The 6430-nt window shown below is 42.2% G+C and overlaps 1 long non-coding RNA gene across 1 annotated transcript; it reads left to right on the top strand.

Annotated features, from left to right (window-relative positions):
- The first annotated feature begins 1178 nt into the window (after window positions 1-1178).
- Window positions 1179-4356, top strand: LOC119473582. Its single transcript, XR_005202789.1, has 3 exons — window positions 1179-1255; window positions 2235-2322; window positions 3134-4356. It is a non-coding gene; the product is annotated as an uncharacterized LOC119473582 (long non-coding RNA).
- The last annotated feature ends 2074 nt before the right edge of the window (window positions 4357-6430 follow it).

Raw genomic sequence — 6430 nt, 5'->3', positions numbered from 1 at the left:
TGGTGAGGAATTATGTTAACTCCTTCAGTAATAAAGTGCATCTCCTCAGTCTGAGAGCATTAGTTGAAGGTACTAGAATAATAATGCCAACAAAAGTTATGCTAAGACTAAAGATACAATCTCTAAGCTCTCAGACCTTTATATCATAAATAAGTATATGTACTCTTTATGGGAATATGCTGTCATCTGAAAATTAATTTCTATGCCCACTGATCCTCTAAAATTTGTATGAACTAAACTACAGAGAAGTTTACTCACTAGGTAGGAACTTACTACATGAGCCATAAATTGTGACTTTTTTGCCCAATGTCTTATTACATTAGGACTGGTTTTCTAAAGCAGCTATTGTTGACTAACATTAGGAAGTAAATTTCCCCATTAAGACTTCTAAAGGACAGATTCTTTAATTATACCAGGGATTTGGGAGGTATGCAGTGAAAGGATCTGGGGTGAAGGGAACAAGCTTACTTTTATCTTTTGTCACTGACAACTTAGGAGACCAAGTGAGGAATGCAACACTAGGATTCTTGGCTAGATTTCCACTAAAGCAAAGACTTAAGGTTAATTTTCAAGTACTGTTTTACCTATGTCTCATAAATAATTATTATGCTAAACTTTATGTTTAATTAACTAAAAAGTAAAACCTATTTTGTTGAACGTTTTCTTTTAGTGAATCAAAGTTGCTGAGATAAAATGTTTCTGAATATTTAATTTATCTAATTTTTATTTTATCATTTTTTTCTCTTGGCAGAAATATGTATACATATTGATCTCTATACATTTTTGTCATATATATGCCTATATATATGCTTTTTGTTGTTAGCTGTTACAGATGAAAATTTCCTGAACTTTCAATTCACTTTTATTCAGATTTTTCTATTTATTGCCATATCCATTTGTGAGCTGACATTTACAAAATTGATTTAACAAGTGCTTTTTGAATACGATTACTCAATGTATCAGTCACACGTTCTCCCTCTCCTCCCAAAAAAGGCAATGGTTGATTGTTCTTTTAAAATGTCTACAACATATGACAAACAAACATCAGATTTATTATTTTCTCTCACAACTTGGGAATTTTAAATATAGCACTTTTTTCTTCAAGAATAAAATTGCAGGTAAATTTTAAAAATAATATTCATCATTTTGCTCTTCCAGTATGGTTTAGAACCGAACTGCATGCTCCACAAGTAAACCCTAATGGCCAGCAGAAAGGAAATGCTTCGAAGTTTGACTCATGAAGAGTGGACCTCAAGTTTATGACTTTTAGATTATATTTCCCCAGACATACTACTTGCACTTATCTAGGTTAAATCTCATTTGCTATTTCCTGACCATGCTTTTGGCAGATAGCTGATAATACTTTTGTTAACTTTGGTTTACAGTTGTAAATTACTGTTAAACTTTTTAAAAAGAAAAATCTATTTCATTCTGTGAGTTCTGTCATCATGCAAAAACAAAACTAAACAGGTATACCCTTATTTTACAAAGGCCAGGATATAAAAGCTTGGTTTAATCAAAAAGATGTGACATTAAAGGTTTTATTCTATAAAAACATAGGCTGGATGGAGGCCCATTGAGACAAAACAAGCAGCTCTCCATTGGCCAACAATAAGCCTGAAGAGTAGTCCTAGAGGTAGCAGTAAAAATAATTTTCAGACTTCCTTGCCTTGTATGCCAAACCAAGCACCATCAAAGTGCCAAAATTGGTGCCAAAGGAGTAATGGAAAGAAGAAAGCTAACAATACATTATTTGTTTGATAAGTATAAAACATTTAGAGTGAGGAAAATTAAGTTTCCAACATGGTAATTGTCTTCACTTCTTAACATATAACAAGAAGCACTGAAAAGCTATTTTGGGCAATGAAAATCTAAGTGTCCTTGAATATTAGTCAGATAGAGGGCTGAATTGCTGATTGGGGTTGACTTGTTTTGTTTTGTTGTCTGTTTTCTGTTTTGTTTATTCCTTGCCTCCTCGTGGTTTCTCTCCTAACAGGAGATACTTTGTGTGTATTGTTTGGCTAGGGTATTCTATTTTTATCAAATAAATGCATTATTCTTAAGCTATCCTTTAAAGAAGAAAACTGAAAATTGCTTTATAGCATCACTTAAAACCAGTGCTCTTACCTGATATTAAACATGTGTATAAACTGAATCATAACTCAAAACCATATGTTCGTGGTGAGTTTGAAAGGAGGAGCTCCAAAGGATAAATTTTATCATTTGTTTTTCAGAATGCATGGTATACTAACAACTATTGGCCATTTTATTCTGAAATATTTGTCCCAGGAGTTCACTTAATTTGCTGAAGATAATGATGAGGTAAATGGCCCGCCCAAATTTTGCCTAAATCTAACATAATACAGATACTTTTCTTAAAATCATAGAATGTACGTATGCAAAAGGAAAACTCAAATCATAACAGCTAAGGAAAACTACTGATCAGCTGGGACAAAAATGTTTGTTGGAGTAAAAACCAATTACTCATACACTTAACATATGTAAACAAGATAACATGAATCCTGTGGTCACTGCAGTGTGATCCCTTCTAACAATTTTTAATCTTTAAAGTTATGTATAACTCCTTAGCAGTCTCAAGTCACTAATTTAATAGGTCTGGGTCGGATCCCAGCAACTTGGGTAATTCTTACATGCAAGCAGATGCAATGACATCCACGGAAGCAAAACGTGGGTGCGTTTGTTTACCTGTACTCTGTGCTGTTAGAAGTGGATTGCCAGTGAGGCGAGACACAGGGCGATATGAACGCATGTTGAAAATTAATTGTGAGCTAGAAATGCTGATCAAATCGTTTGCATCACAAATAAGTGTTTGCTCTTCAAGAAATACTGCAAATATGGTTGCAAGGATCAAAAGTGGATGGCTCATTTGATGTGAAAATTGAGCTTGGGAGGGAGGGGACAGAGAAAGAAAGAAAGGAAGAAAGAGACGGGTCGCCCGCTGGTCTGTGGCGACTTGGGAGGAATCCTATGACCAAAAGACCAAGAAAAGACTTGAGCCCAATTCATATAGTTAAGCAAAATTCACCTCAGGTAGGAGGATTTTCTTTCGTCGATTTCACCTTCACTCTACGGAAATCTAGCTTCTTATGCAAGGCTTATCTCGTTTCTCAAGCCTAGGACGCTGGTGTGTTTTGAGGCAGTCTCCTAGAAGTCCTGGGAGACTCCGGGATCTGGTACTGTGTGCAGGCGCGACCTGTAGCTCTGCCTGGTGGATCTGCAATTCGATTTCAGGCCTTTTTCCCCCTCGGCATTTTTTTTTTTTTTTTTCTCCTGACTACTTGAGAGGAAAAAAACAAAAACTGTATAAGAAACTCGAGAAGAGACTGTGGGATGTAGAACCGCACACGTGGTCCTGCAAATTGGACAGGAGGCTGGGGGAGGCGGGGAAGAGAGGAGAAGTGAAACTAGAAATTATGGTGCAGCTTGCGAATTCGAGAATCTCCATTGTTCTTTCCCAGTCTGTATTGTTTTTGGTTCTTCACATCTGCACTTATCTAATAAAAGCGGAAGAGGGAAGGTAATGGTCTGAACAGGGACCTGTCTATGGAAAGAAATGTACAAGCAGCAAGTCGTGGGTATTTTTGCTGGGAAACCTCAAAAGAGATGTGATTCCCGAGGCTGTTTCAAAGTAGCTGTAGATTATTTTACCAAAGATGACAAACAGCTCCTTTGTCCAAATCTAAGACACAAAGATGTATCAACTCCCTCAAACAGGACATTTTCATTCTTTTAGAGAGCAGTCAGGCCCTCAGGAATTAGAGAAGATGAAGGAACATCCTTTTATGATATGTTTTGAGTAGCTACACAGGTAGGCAGATAAATAAAAGAAAGTGGATTGCTTCAGGAAGCTGTTTTGCTTCAGAATGTACCTTTTTTGGCTAAAAATAATTTATTGTAAATAAAAGGAAAAAACAAACTTCTGTCAATATAGATGCATCATCTGAAAAATAAACTAATTTTCTTTGGAAAGGAGAAGATAAAGTGCTACTTCTTATAGCTCAAGTCAAGATTTAAGAAAAATTATTTCCCCATACAAATGTTGAGTTTTGTTTTTCTTTTCTAACATGTCTTGAATTAAACAAAACCTGTAACAAAATTGTAATGAAAACTCTGCATGATCTAAACATCCAAAGAGAGAAATTCTAGAGTGATTGTATTTGGGAACCGCAAAGATTTTATTGTGGGATATCACTGAAGTAGAGGCTGTGAAAGCAGTGAGACTCTCTCTACCTGGGGCCGGGTGGCAGGGGAAGACTTTAGAAAACATTCTTCCAATTCAAAAAAAAAAATAAAAAATAAAAAATGCATAAAAGGTTGGGCTGAGCTTTTTTTTTTTTTTTTTTTTTTTTTTTTCCAGGATATATTTTCAAATGTATAGATTTTGAAGGCCAATTGCCAGGTCACGAATATATGGAAATAAAGCACAAGAGCAAATGCCAAATGCCTGTGGTTTATGTATGCTTCGTAAAATCACGGAGTTTTTATATTCGTGTGGGTAATGGAGAGAGAGAAAATGATAGATAAAAACCCGTTTGGGTTTGTCATGGATTTCCATCCACTACAGACATTTTCTTAAGCTTCCAAATTCCTCATACAAACACTTATCTAATATTTTCAGCTTCTCACACGGCAGCAGACATTTTCTTATTTTGCTTCTCCGAAGTACTTGGGAAAAGATAACCCAAGAGATCCTTCTAAGTGAAGCCTGTACTTGCTGCTTGACCTTAGGAAACCATGGGAAGTGTGTGGCCATCTCTGCAAGGATGCTGGGTGTGAAGAGGCGAGGAGACTTCAACAGACGTCCACCGTCCCTTGTTCTTGAGGAGGTTTGAATAACGCTTATTTAGCACAATTCGCATGCAAGGAAGGAAAAGGAGAGCGCTCCTTGGAGTGGGAGAAGTGAATGCAAGGGGCGTTTTAGGACGCCTTGGTGAGGAGAGCAGATCAGGAAAGCCTCCTGGGGCTGCTGAGTCCCTTAAAGATTGGGCAAGTTTGCGGATGAGGCCTGCGGGTCGCTCCTGCAGACGCTGGCTCGCTGGTTCCACGCCGCCACCCCCGCGCTTGCGCGCCCGCGGCAGCCACTAGTGTCCTGGGCGCGGAAACCCCTCCCGGCGGCGCCTATTACTAGCAGCTGCTTCTGCTTAGCCCTGCGAGGATCGACTTGCCCCAACCCACGGCCTCTCCCAGGGTTCAGTCTCCTCCCGCCCCTCCCTCCCTTCCCCGCCTCTACCCCCAACTCCGCAGCGGCCGCGGCCAGTCGACGCTGTCGCGCAGTCACTGGCGCAAGTCCTCAGCTCTTGGTCGGGGGTTTGGGGGAGGGAGCAGGAGGAATGAGCCAGAAGGAACGGGAGGCTTTAAACCCTCCGTGGGAGGTTAGAAGAAGGTGCTGTGGCTGTGGGATCAGGAGGCCACAGACGGGAACGGCGCCGAGCAGGACTAGCGGTAGAAAGCTGCCTCTCTTCACCCCGCCACAGCGCGCCGAGAAGGAGCCGGAGGCCTGGGCGGTCGAGAGGCGCTCCTGCGCCCACCCGGGCCCTGCTGGCCACCTGTGGCGTCGGGGAGAGGACCTGCGGAGAGGGTGCAGGGATACTGCTGCCCTTACGCAGGGCCCCTGGGGATTAGCGAAACGCTTCGCCTCGCTAGTGCCGGGGGAAAGCGCAAGGTGACCCCAGGGCAGAGTAACCGCGGCGGTCCTCTCCCTGTTTTTGGCACTCCACTTTTAGCGTCTGCTAGAGACGAACGGCCAGGAAGCGCAAGGTTTCGATGGACTGGGACAGGAAAAGCTGCTCTGCCGCACAGGGCAGCGCAGGCTGGGGGCCCAGCCAGTGAGGTAGCCCCGGCTGCAGCTACTGGCGTCGGTTTGTCCTCCGAGCGCTAGGCGGGAGTGGGACCCCGGCTCACCGCAAGAGTCACCGGGTGAGGGTGAGGTGAGGACGGGTGCGGCCCTTGGAGCCTAGCTGTAAAGGGGCCTAATGCGCGTTTGTCGCAAAGGGAGGCCTGTTCTGACATTAAGGAGTGTCAGATACTCAAGGATAAGCTTCCGAAGAAAGTTTCCACCTAGATTGTGGCAGTATTTTGGAAAATGAGCCTCATCCGTGGCTAGTATGAGTTAGATTTCTGCTCCTCTGCACAGTTCTGTTCTGCTGGCTTAGCACGAGGAACAATAGCATCTCTCCTGCCCAGAAGTGACCAAAGCAAAATGGCCTATCGGGTCCTTCTCCCCGCCCACTGCCGAGAGTAGGGGGCTCATCTGTCAGTAGAGGGCACACCCATTCGTGCCTGTGTCATATTTGACAGCCGAAGAGATCTTAGCGATATCGCAGTCGTCCAACCCTGCAGTTCTACTGATGAAGAAATGAACATTCCCAGGGGTCAAGTGACCTGCCGACGATGATATCGCTGTATGCCC

This window comes from Cebus imitator, unplaced genomic scaffold (genome assembly GCF_001604975.1).
Source record: "Cebus imitator isolate Cc_AM_T3 unplaced genomic scaffold, Cebus_imitator-1.0 Scaffold9, whole genome shotgun sequence".
Lineage (NCBI taxonomy): Eukaryota > Metazoa > Chordata > Mammalia > Primates > Cebidae > Cebus > Cebus imitator.
Note: the sequence above shows the minus strand (reverse complement) of the source record. Positions and strands in the feature narration are given on the sequence as shown.